At 41.1% G+C, this 13826-nt stretch overlaps 1 protein-coding gene across 1 annotated transcript in view; it reads right to left on the bottom strand.

Moving 5' to 3' along the window:
- Nucleotides 1-8508, bottom strand: part of psda (pleckstrin and Sec7 domain containing a) — a 50552-nt gene extending 42044 nt beyond the window's left edge. Inside the window, exon 1 of the mRNA XM_035754124.2 lies at nt 8176-8508. The gene's annotated coding sequence lies outside the window, so the exon portion shown is untranslated. The remainder of the gene's footprint in view (nt 1-8175) is intronic.
- Nucleotides 8509-13826: the final 5318 nt, after the last annotated feature.

Genomic DNA, 13826 nt, shown 5'->3' with positions numbered 1-13826 from the left:
CATCTCAGACCCTAAACACACATGCATGCACACACAGCAGGTGATAACTATCTGAGATCCCAGGGAAGAAGCAGGGTTGTGCCATGACTTTCCACATGGTACAGGGGGGCGTCTCACACATGCCTCACACACCCACAGCTGCACACTTACACCAGGGGCGTAGGCTCACCCAATCAGGTTGTGCCATATTTTTTGTTGTTGTTGCCGCTCTTCACTTGTCAGTGTTCCAAATGGGACATTATTTGTATTTTTACTTAGACATGCAAACACCATCAGATATAATAGCAAGCAGTGCACTGAGTTGGTCAGATTTGATTAAATATAACAGAACAGATTAACCTTAATGACATTCACTGTCACAGGATGGGTTGCCAAAAATAACTAACAAAGCAACACCCCCAGTAAGCCACAAATATGACTGCATTGAGGCATGTCACTGTGCTTCTATGGCTATATGAACCATGCCACTGCCCATTTAATTTGTTCATTTAGCAAACAAGACAGTTCATAGTACTATGGCCGACGGTGTAAAACACATTTCACTGCACCTAACATTTTTTGTCCTGTGCCGTTATCAGTCAACACACCTATATTTTAGCTTGAATTAGCTTTAAATGCTACATTTTCTCTCAGCCTCATGGCAGAATGTGTAAAATAGCATGAAATGAGCGATAAAACTGCATTTCCCTCTTTGCCTCATGCAAAGTGTGTAGAATTAAAGGAAATTGTATTTAAAACAGCAACATTTTTTCAGCCTTGTGGCAAAATGTGTAGAATAACATCAGATTAGCTATACAACTGCACATTTTTATTTTTGCCCCATGGCTAAATGTGTAAAATTGCAGGAAGTTAGCTGCAAGTGTACTCATTTTTTTGTACACAGATGCACATTGACACAAACACATGCTCAGAGGTATTCTGAGGCATCTGTGATAAATGCATTTGGTGATTGTGAACCTGTTGAATTGATTGCAGTTATTTGACGACTGTCTTGCTAATCATAATACCCAGCACCATTTATCCTCATATTTTGTGCCATTGAGGTTCCTGAGCCTCCCTTTGCAGTTTCACCTTGAGCCATGTACAACATTGCTGTTTGAGAACACAATACATACAGTTGGTCACCACAGCTATCCCTACACACTGGCCAATCAAGGTGAGTACAGTTGTGTGAATGAACACAGAACGAACTACAGAATGAACACATGGAGAGGCGATGAAGAGTCGAGTCACAGGACAAATTGCAAGTTAACACAATCTGTGAATGCCAAGGTAACTGACAACAACCTGAAATTGACACCTATTTGTTTAATAGAACCACTGGGTCATATGCCCACCAACCTGAAAAAGTTAAGTCCAAATAACTTCTGTCTGGCTGGCCCAAGACGTTTTGTTGTTCCTATGCATGTAACTACTAATGCTACTTCCACTACTAAATCTGTAGTGTGGTTATTTCTTAATCAATTTACACAACAAGGTTAACTCGCCGTACTTGAGACAGGGGCCAGGGCCTGTGCTTACGTTATTGGATACGTCTGGCAGGAGTCAGACATAGTTGGGCCCGTATGAAGTGGAATAAATCCAGGACAACAACCAGACTGCTGGACATCATTACAGCCAGGAGACGGTACTAACATTTTCATTTCATTGCTTTAAAAAAATAGTCTGAACCATTTCCTTTCATCCAATTCAAACCCCAATTATCACGCATATCCATCTCCCCTGATGACCAGAAAGAATAACTTGTTTTTTAAAAGACTCCCTCCTAAAAAGGAAAACCTAAAAATAAACAACGTCTGTTTCAACAGTTTCTACTGTTCTGCCTTATTATTATTATTATTATTATTATTATTATTATTATTATGACCATGCTGGTCATTTATGAACGTTTGAACATCTTGGCCATGTTCTGTTATAATCTCCACCCGGCACAGCCAGAAGAGGACTGGCCACCCCACATAGCCTGGTTCCTCTCTAAGTTTTGGCCTTTCTAGGGAGTTTTTCCTAGCCACCGTGCTTCTACATCTGCATTGCTTGCGGTTTGGGGTTTTAGGCTGGGTTTCTGTACAGCACTTTGAGATATCAGCTGATGTACGAAGGGCTATATAAAAAATTGATTTGTCTGTTTTTCACAGACTAGAAACCAAGTTTACAATTTAAAAATACATCTGTCAATTCTGGTCAATTAGAAAACCGTTAAAAGTATTTCTAAAACCAGGAGACCAATAGACATTTATATTAATATCGCACGGCCACATGTTGAACAAGGCACACTGATTACAACCTCATAACACTTGAGGATCAACATGTTCTTTCTCTCACACTCGCTCATATCAAAAACACACACGATGGAACACACTTACACCCTGATGAGCAGGGTACTTAGGCCTACTTTTTCTCTACTCAGACTAATAGGATTCCCCCCCCCCATTTTAGTTCATCCTACAGACACACACTATACACACAGTCCCACACACACACTGTACACATAGCAACTGCTATCCCCCCGAGTTGCAGCAGCACAGTCTGGGTCTGCCTCCCTCTTTCTCCTCATCTCCCTTTCTCCTCTTTGCCACCTCTAGACTCACAGTGGCTGTCCCCTTTGCCAGCTCATCCATACTGGATTTAGGCCTCCCTCCTCCTCCCCCCTCCAGACCTGCCTAAGTCCAATAGAGTGCTATCTTCCACCTCCTGCCACTCATGGTGCTTTGTCCCTCCCTTTAGGAAGAGTGCTCGACCAATCAGATCCCTTGATCCAGTGCTGTCTTAACGGCCCAATGGCTACTGGTGTAAAGTAGTCTGTTTAGCACTAACAGATGGTGAAGGACCATGCAGCTTATAGTTGCTGGGGCAGTAACAAGGTCAGAGGGGACTGGGGCCCTTCTCTTATTCAGAGGATAGAAACTAATTTAGCTAATTTGAGTCATAGGGGCTAACAGTTGTGAACCTCTGAGGAAAAACAAGAATAAACCAAATTTGAGGCATCACCTACACACTCTCACGCTTGGACAGACAGTCAGTTTCTCTTTCCCTCTGATAACACTACTAGCACTCTCTCTAGGTATCAACACTGACAGGCTGTCTGCAGCATGTCTACTGTACCTCACTAGGAGGTTCTGGACTTGGAAATTGTGTGTAATAAATTCTGTCAATCAAGTCTGATGACAGATAAATACCAGAGCAGAGACCATCTAAGTTATTTTCACACTGCCTCAGAAGTGACAGCTTAACAAATGGCACACCCACTGTATTGTGTGTCGTCCCCCACCCCCACCCTATTTCCTCTGTGGTTTGGCTACAGTTAGGAGTGAATATTTCCACAGCTTCCCCAGTCAATCTCCTCCTGGATGGTGTCCGATCCGTCCAGACAAGAATGAGGGGAAAGGTCTGTGTCTGCTTTTCCTCCCCGGGATTTGCCTTTCCAGACAGAGAGCTTAACCTGACAACGCGCTCGGAAAACAAGCTTTACAAATGGTGATCTTTAAGTTTCAAGTTAATGTCACGTGCTCAAGTACAGTCAAATGCCTTTCGTTCAAGCTCTAAACCCAATAATGCAGTAATCAATGTAGTAATATAAATAACATAAGGTAGAACAAAAACACAAAATAAATTTAAATAAGAACATGAGAAGGTAAGTAAGCTATATACATGGTCGCTGTGAGCTATATAAGCGGTTGCTGTAAATGGTCTTGTGGCTTCGCTGAAGTTAATGAGTGAATGGTTTGACTTCAATGGGCTTATGCTAAGGGGGAATCAGAGTCTCCTCAGACCCAAACACAATGTCAGATTTCAAAACAAGGGAGCAGGAATGGAGCCTGTAAACAGCTGAGACTAATTCACTTAAGACAGATTCAATTTCATGTCACAAGACTGTCCATAAAATGTTTACCCAACAGCAGCTGAGCATATAAGCAGATCACTTCAATGTACAGTATGGAAAAATCAACCCCTTACTCACCAAGATTGTAATCGCCCGCAGTCAATAGTTGAACGCCCTACTCTTAATTACAATCACATCCACTGACCATGCAGAGTCAGCTGTGGTTTTATCTGGGGACAGTTTAAAAGCCCCATCATCATAGCTCAGATTCTGGAAAAAAAACTCATCACTGAGGGAATGCCCCCGCATTGTCTTCAGTCCAGCTATAGGACATCAGAAAGTTGTGGCCCTGAATATCCCACTTTATGCACTGGCAGACACATCGATGTCTCATATCCTTAACCAAGTGCCTTACAGTCAGATCAATATTGGCTGGAGAATGGCGCAATGCCATTGGCACAATCTATTCTCTGGCTGCAGTGGGGAGCCTGGGGACATGGGGAAAAGGAGACATTTTTTAGAGTACATTCTCTAGGTGACAATTCAACTTTGAATCCTCCAACAAATATCATCCAGTTGTTCTTGGATTTCAGCAGAAATGTGGTTCCTACAACACACACTATAATGAAGCAATAGCAGGGGTAAAGAAAACAGGTATGTCATGGACCAATAAGGACTGCTAAAATATCATGGCCTCAGCATTAAAGCTGAGTAGAATTGATGAGGTAAGATGTAGGAAGGACAGAGTGTGTGTGTGTGTGTGTGTGAGAGAGAGAGAGAGACCCAGAAGTATCATGCAACAGCCATACTGACAGAGTACCACCTGGGACAACCCACTGGGCACAAACTGGTTGAATCAATGTTGTTTCAATGTAATTTGTCATCGTAGTGTAATGTGGAATCTATGTAGAAAATACATTGGATTTGAAAAAAGTCATCAACTGTTGTTTTGAAGAGGAAATGTGTCATCATCGTCATCCTGGTAAACAAATGTCAACACTTGTATAAAATATGTTGAATTTGTACCTTTAAAAACATCAGATCTTCAACATTATAATTTTTATTATTATTTTAAGCTTTAGGTTGGGCAGCACCTAATACTGGAGAATTGGTCATCTACTACTGCTAACCTTTGGTCTCCGATCCAGGGTTTTAACCAAGCCCTGCCATGCTTAGCTGTTATATCTGTCACTGACCATTACCAATGTGCTATCGTGAGAATGATTTTGTAAGTGGAGATCTCTCAACACTAAATAAATTCCCTGTTGCCTTCTAAGTAATTCCATACAGTTGGTTTAACATAGCAAATCAAATGTGAACATACTTTATCACCGATATATCATCAATGCTGCTATTTAGGCCTTTATAGGATTTGTAAAGTCATCAACAGCCAGTGGTTAAATTCAAACCTGTAATCAACTAAAAATAGACAATACAATAAGCCTATGGTTTCAAGCTCTGGTTGATTTAAATTGTAATTATCTTTAGTGATATTTAATTGTGTAGGACTAAATCAAATCAAACTTAATTTAAAGTACATTTAAAGAATGATTTGACTTAGTCCTAGTCTAACTTCGATTTTTGGTTGAGAAGTGAATCCTACCTATCAATTAATAATTTGTAGACAAACTGGAATCCAAGCCAGACTAAGTCAGTGGCACAGATGGAACAATCCAAGCAGAAGATAAATCTCTCTCAAATGTTGATATTTGATAGCGTTGACAAACAAAACCAATACAATATGACTTTTGTACAATAAATAGCCTAAGACCATTTTAGAAAAGGTATGTACAGTTGAAGTCAGAAGTTTTACGTACAGAGGTTGGAGTCATTAAAACTTGTTTTTCAACCACTCCACAAATTTCTTGTTAACAAACTATAGTTTTGGCAAGTCTGTTAGGACATCTACTTTGTGATTGACACAAGTCATTTTTCCAACAATTGTTAACAGATTATTTCACTTATTATTCACTGTATCACAATTCCAGTGGGTCAGAGGTTTACATACACTAAGTTGACTGAGCCTTTAAACAGCTTGGAAAAATCCAGAAAGTTATGTCATGGCTTTAGAAGCTTCGGAGTCAATTGGAGTTGTACCTGTGGATGTATTTCAAGGCCTACCTTCAAGTTCAGTGCCTCTTTGCTTGACATCATGGGAAAATCAAAAGAAAAATCAGCCAAGACCTCAGGAAAAAAATTGTAGACCTCCACAAGTCTGATTCATCCTTGGGAGCAATTTCCAAACGCCTGAATGTACCACTTTCATCTGTACAAACAATAGTATGCAAGTATAAACACCATGGGACCACGCAGCCATCATACCGCTCAGGAAGGAGATGCGGTCTGTCTCCTACAGATTAACGTACTTTGGTAAGAAAAGTGCAAATCAATCACAGAACAGCAAAGGACCTTGTGAAGATGCTGGAGGAAACAGGTAGAAAAGTATCTATATCCACAGTGAAACGAGTCCTATATCGACATAACCTGAAAGGCCGCTCAGCAAAGAAGAAGCCACTGCTCAAAAAAACGCAGATATATTGAAGCAACATCTCAAGACATCAGTCAGGAAGTTAAAGCTTGGTCGCAAATGGCTCTTACAAATGGACAACGACTCCAAGCATACTTCCAAAGTCATGGCAAAATGGCTTAAGGACAACAAAGTCAAGGTATTGGAGTGGCCATGACAAAGCCCTGACCTAACATTTGTGGGCAGAAGGGTAGCCTGGTGGTTAGAGCGTTGGACTAGTAACCGGAAGGTTGCAAGTTCAAATCCCCGAGCTGACAAGGTACAAATCTGTCGTTCTGCCCCTGAACAGGCAGTTAACCCACTGTTCCTAGGCAGTCATTGAAAATAAGAATTTGTTCTTAACTGACTAGTTAAATAAAAGGTAAAATAAAAAAACTGAAAAAGCATGTGTGAGCAAGGAGGCCTTTACAACCCTGACTCAGTTACACCAGCTCTGTCATGGACCAAAATTCACCCAACTTATTGTGGGAAGCTTGTGGAAGGCTACCCAAAAGTTAAACAATTCAAAGGCAATGCTACCTAAGACAGGGAATTTTTACTAGGATTACATGTCAGGAATTGTGAAAAACTGAGTTTAAATGTATTTTGCTAAGGTGTATGTAAACTTCCGACTTCAAATGTAACATTTAACCTTAAAATGAGTAACACATCCATGGCCACATTGAGGTTACTGTAACTATCCATTTCTTCTTGTGTAATCATATAAAGCACGGTCATTGTGAAGATCTCCAAGACCTGCAATGCTGTAATAACCTGTGCAGAATCTTGAACGCCATTGATCACTTGCACCATGTACTTTTAATGTAATCTCAACTTCAATCCAGGCCATTTGCTTCTGCTATTATATGAAACACAGTGAAAACACATGCATCTTTTGTATAAATCAACAAAATATCTGACATTGTATTCCCATTTGAACTTTGTTGTGCTTTAAGATGGTTGAGAGCATAGTGATATAACACATTGAAAATTCAACTAACTTATGGCTGTCTTTTTGAGTGGGTAAAAATAGGTTGTAATCTCATTGATCAACATCAACTAAATATGACCCAATTATCCATGTTGAAATGACGTGGTGTGCCGAGTGGGGAGGGACTGCAGTCGGTGAAGTGCTGTTTATAGAAACACTGTCATCTGATAGGCTGGAGGAAAGGGAATAGGCCAACTGCCTCTGCACTTCAAAAGGCTTGTCAGACACAGCGATTAGATATATTCAAATCCATTTTTTTTGTCGTTTGTGGACAGCAATGATACCAGGTTCCAACATAGGCTACTAGTTAAAGGCAACAGCTTGACATGGAAGAATGATTGTAAATGACTGTCTGGTCGACATATCTGAAACTAAGGAAGATTGCTATATTCAGTATTGTAATTCCCCATGGTTGTCGAATGCATTTATTGAAATAATACTAGGGTAGGGATCAGGTGTTTGATTACCAAACCTAAGTCTGTATTGCCTAAGACTTGCGCAACAAATAACAGATCACTGGAAAGGTGTCATATTTCAAGATAGGCCTGCAATGGGAATACCGTAATGTAAATAGTTTACAGGTGAGCTCTGGACATTAAAAATCTGTCCCAAACAACTAGTACCTGTCTGATGGTCACTCTGCTCTGCGACAGACCTGTATAAAGTGATGTTGTTTGGTGAACTGAAGCAGATGGAAATGATATGCTTCAACACAAAAGCCATCTTCAAACAGAAAACAATAGGCTATAGCTGGAACAATTCCTGGAGAGATCGTTTCATTCATTAAAGAAGATACAGCATACAATAACAAGCCGCACTGCAACTTGTCACGGTTCATGAAGGAAGATAGTCACTTACCCCTGCCATTACAAATGCTAATGTTATAAGAAGCTGCAGAATCCTGATAGACCCGCGTAGCCGTGTGTACGTTCGCTGCCGTCTATCACCTGTTTCCGCATTGAGAAGGCTGACGTTTTAACCTTGGTTGAAAAGGAGCTTTCCATTCACTGCTAAATGGTTCTGAAACTGACAGCTCCTCCGATCCACCTTTGCTCCTGACGAGGAGCAACACGCGCACTTTCTCCTAATGCGAGCGTGCGAGAGCTCTTCTCTCCCAGAGCGCATGCTATTTATGCTTCCTTGAGGGAGAGATTACAATACATTTCAAACGGATTTGAAATCTGTATAATCTAACAGACGGACCAGACAGCACCCAAGGCTGTAATACCGTTTTTTAAAAATTGCATAGTAGGTAAACTAGTATTTGGAAACAATGTGGACATTAGGCTGCTGTCTCTTTACCCAACTTGGCTCCAACTGTTTGCTACAATAAGCTTGCTGTTTCCCAATAGTTTATATAAAATAATTTAAAAAAGGATATTTGCAAATTACTGTCCAACATCTGGGTCATGGTTGAAATCCAGAGGGATTGTTCCAATATCATTATCCCGAAATGGTTGGATTTAACATGAACTCTTATTCTCCCTAAGTGGGCATTTGCTCCCAAAAGCACGCCAAAACGTAGGCTGCTAGATCTCTAAAATAAACTATTTTCCCTTACGAAAAATGTATCAGCCGCTACAAAAATGTCAATGAATTACAATCCATATAATAATTCACATTTCCTATTACTGCAGGATTATTTTCCTGTTCTGGGAGACTGGCCCAAATAAAGATAATACATCTGTAAAAGAAGGCCAAAAGAATGTGTTGGGGATCATGTGTAAAGGCATGCAGGGGGGTGGTCAACCCTACATCCTGTAGGACGCCGTGTATGAATGCGTGGCGTCCTATGTAGGGCTAGCTGCTGGACGACAGCACATACACACAACTCTGTCTCTCTAAGTTACAATTTATTTAGAAATGTATTACGTTTGTCAAGCTAACTACTGTTTCAGAAATTACATTTCCTCCGGGATATGTAGACCTTGGTTGAGTTTAGACACAGGAATAGAAAGGGTAGGATAAACAGCAGTAATCATAGAGGGCAGGAGGCATGCTTAAGATTCCACACTCTTCAGGAATGTGGTCCTATGCAGCAGGCACATCAGAAAATAAACACTAAACTATTGGCACACGTCCACACAAAACAATAAATACATCAGAACGGCTCAACTGACATAGAAACAGAAACAAATACAACAGAGCATGATACCTGCAACATGTTGCCATGGCTGCTACCTGGGATGAGTCATCCACTCTGTCAACATACTAGTAATAATCCCATGCTAATATTCACAGCTATTGCTCAGCGAATAAACCCTCTATAGCAGTCCAGACATTGCAGAGCCCAAGTGTAATGTAAGCATCTCTCAAGCAATTCCCTGTCATTCGTTCAAAGCTATGATGACGCTGCATTACGTTTTGGACATGCTATGAGAGAGGATTGTGAGCTGAGGGGGCTGGGTGGAAACAACCTCACTCACTTATTAAATCTCTCTCTGTGACCCCTGTTCTACTGTCTCATCACTACACACTTACCACACGCTTGTTGTTGTTCCTCTGAGTTCGGCTGAAGGAAAATAGCAGTGAATCATGATACACTATATATACAAAAGTATGTGGACACCCCTTCAAATGAGTGGATTTGGTTATTTCAGCCACACCCGTTGCTGACAGGTGTGTAAAATCAAGCACGCCGCCATGCAATCTCCATAGACAAACATTGGCAGTAGAATGGCCTTACTGAACAGCTCAGTGACCTTCAACGTGGCACCATCATGGGGTGCCACATTTCCAACAAGTCAATTTTTCAAATTTCTGCCCTGCTACAGCTGCCCCGGTCAACTCTAAGTGCTGTTATTGTGACGTGGAAACGTCTATTAGCATCAACGGCTCAGCTGCAAAGTGGTAGGCCAGCGGGACCGCTGAGTGCTGAAGCACGTAGGGGGGTAAAAATCGCCTGTACTCGGTTGCAACACTCATTACCAATTTACAAACTGCCTCATGATGAGCTTCATGAAATGGGTTTCCATGGCCAAGCAGCCATATTCTCTGGAGTGATGAAGAACGCTTCACCATCTGGCAGTCCGACAGACGAATCTGGGTTTGGCGGATGCCAGGAGAATGCTACCTACCCGAATGCATAGTGCCAACTGTGAAGTTTGGTGGAGGAGGAATAATGGTCTGGGGCTGTTTTTCATGATTTGGGCAAGACTCCTTAGTTCCAGTGAAGGGAAATCTTTAAATCAAATCAAATCAAATGTATTTATATAGCCCTTCGTACATCAGCTGATATCTCAAAGTGCTGTACAGAAACCCAGCCTAAAACCCCAAACAGCAAGCAATGCAGGTGTAGAAGCACGGTGGCTAGGAAAAACTCCCTAGAAAGGCCAAAACCTAGGAAGAAACCTAGAGAGGAACCAGGCTATGTGGGGTGTCCAGTCCTCTTCTGGCTGTGCCGGGTGGAGATTATAACAGAACATGGCCAAGATGTTCAAGTGTTCATAAATGACCAGCATGGTTCAATAATAATAAGGCAGAACAGTTGAAACTGGAGCAGCAGCACGGCCAGGTGGACTGGGGACAGCAAGGAGTCATCATGTCAGGTAGTCCTGGGGCATGGTCCTAGGGCTCAGGTCCTCCGAAGAAATAGAGAAGGAGAGAATTAGAGAACGCACACTTAGATTCACACAGGACACCGAATAGGACAGGAGAAGTACTCCAGATATAAAAAACTCACCCCAGCCCCCCAACACATAAACTACTGCAGCATAAATACTTGAGGCTGAGACAGGAGGGGTCAGGAGACACTGTGGCCCCATCCGAGGACACCCCCGCACAGGGCCAAACAGGAAGGATATAACCCCACCCACTTTGCCAAATTCTCATCCAGCCCACAAGCCCAGCAGCTTGGCATGTTGCCTAGAAATCCCATTGTAGGGAGCCCATTCCAGCCTTTAAATGTGGACTATTTTTCATCCTCTCTCCTAAAACAGATTATCTAAATGCTGTATGTATCCAACAACTGTACATGAACCCACAATACCTTCTAATCTTACCACTGTTTCTTCATAATGATTCTTGATAAACCAGTCAAATACCTTGGCTGGCAAAAGCTTTATATTCTTCTCCAGTAGATGGCAGCATTTCTCACTTCCATCCCTACCTCTGTCTGTAGTCTGTGTTTCCTCCTACAAGAGACATTCTCTATCTGAGACAACAATCTGAGGCTGATGAGGTAAATCCTTTCCAAGAACTATGCTCTTCTGCAAGAATGTTCATTGATAAAAGAGAACCAGGCAAACTACAATGTTTAACTTTGTAGATTTCGCTAGATATTTGCTGCATTGTTGGAGCTAGAAACAACTGAACTGTGGACTCACCAATAAATGTTGGTTTGTGTCATTCTGCAGTGTATCATCGTAGGAAAGTCACAGACACCGTAATAAAATAAAGCTCATTCAAAAGCTATGCCAAAAGGGATGAGTGTCTCATAGGAGGGTCAAACTAAAGGATGACATAGAGCAGGCTTTGAAAGATGCTTCGATGCCTGGGGCTTTTTAAAAGCATGTACATTATGCCTGGAAGTATTTTCTCCTCACTGGTCTATCCTAAAGGGTTGAAACCTGAGGGTTGCATTAAACTGTTAAACAGTCATTGTATGGGGCCTAGTGACGAGACAGAACGTGTCAGTCTTCAAAGGTGGCAGTCTCAACATGATCTTATTTGGAGATTTGATTTCTGTTCCTTCCATTAAATATCACTGGGTTAAAGATGTGGTAGTTAATGCAAACAGTAAGCTGAGAGTAAAATACAGACTAAATACATTTAGTAGCTTTCCATGAACTGATATGATAAATAATCTAGGCAAAATCTACATCATAAACCACCTATGCAGACTGAGAACCTCGTTTAACTCATGTTGTACATGAGTACTGCATATCTATAAACAAACTACACATAGATTTTAATGTTTGGTGCGATTGTAGTCCGTACATCACGGTTTTGTACACTGAAAAACCCTCAACCTAAAGATAAACTCCATGAATCGCTCAGTAACAAAACAGTGTGTGATCTATCTACAGTAACTCACTAGACAGAGCTAAGGCTGACAGCACTCTTTGGCTTTGTTGTCTGCAAATTGTACAGTTGACTCTACAGAACAACAAAACATTTGTTTTTGTGAAACATACTTATATAACAAGCAGACTAATACATAGACAGTTTAAAAGATGTACATCTTATTTGATATATCATCAAGATGATATATTTTTGACTATTGTTATTGCATCTCACAAAAAAAAAAAATGATGTGACGTCTACAAAAGAAAAGAACATAACCTTGGGAAAATTTGCCTCCAAATCATTAGCCGTGGATGATGTATTATTCAAACGAAACTATGAAGCGATGCTTTCCCGCTCTAAAGTGGGGCATTGTTACAGCGGAATGTAAGACCCTGCAGTCAGTATAGCCTACACTTCACTTAGCCAGGGATCACATATTCAAGCAAGTAAACGCCACACAGAGTAAGGTATCAGAGAGGGTACATTTGGATCAAGTTGACTGCTTCAACAGAGGGGGTGGTTGTTTTCTCGTCAGCTTGGCAGCAGCTAGAGCATCAGATCTCCGACTGGCTTCCTTGGTGACTCAGACAAAGTCATAGATAAACACTGGTGAAAAAGACAGACGTCAGTCCCAGACCAAACATGATAACACTGTAGCTGCAACATACCCCAGCTGTTGCTCATGGTGACATACAGAGAACATTATACATTAGATTGAAGTCAATATCAACTGATGAAGCAGAACAATACATTTCCATACAGTAAAAAGACAGTCAAACGTTATGCATCTACCTATCATGACAAAGCCCTAGAAAAAGAGGCCCAAAATCAAGTTAAATTTTTCAAGTGACTCAGAGTAAGAAGGGTCTGTCAATATGTTGACTCTGGATTTGATTTAATTGAAATCCTTCTGAGTTTTAGGAGCTTTTCCCCACAGTTTGAAGACGTTCTCATCACCTGCATCTGAACAAAATATAAAATCTATTTCACAATGGATTTCACAATTCACAAATGTGAAATTCACACATTCACATATTTTTAATTGAAATTAATAAAGTGCAATTCCCCATGTGATGCTGTTTGCTTCTTGTAATCTGTAGAACATAAATTAGGGTCTTTACAAACCCCTGGGAGTATTCAGAATTTGTGTAGGATCCGTGATATCCATTAGTCAGTCAATTGGTCCACATTACCTGGTCTACCATCTGCGGAAATCAGATCGATAACGTCAAATGTTGCAACAATTCAAGCTCAGGCATTTGCCTCTCTGACTTCACTCTGTTAACGCTAGGGCTTGACTAAGTTTGGGATTCCTGTCTCACCTTTCACCAGTAAACTCTCAAATTGTTCAAACTATGTGTTAAACAAAATTGGTCTGTTTCCGAGTTGTTTCTGAACAGAGTAGATCAAGGTATTGTGCTCCAGCAGAAGATGACGTAGCCAAAACATTTGCAGGAGTGTTGGCTTTGCATAAACTGGCATTATGAGATAGAGATTGTATT

This window comes from Oncorhynchus keta, chromosome 36, assembly GCF_023373465.1.
Source record: "Oncorhynchus keta strain PuntledgeMale-10-30-2019 chromosome 36, Oket_V2, whole genome shotgun sequence".
NCBI classification, from domain to species: Eukaryota; Metazoa; Chordata; class Actinopteri; order Salmoniformes; family Salmonidae; genus Oncorhynchus; species Oncorhynchus keta.
This window is presented reverse-complemented; position numbering and strand designations above follow the sequence as displayed.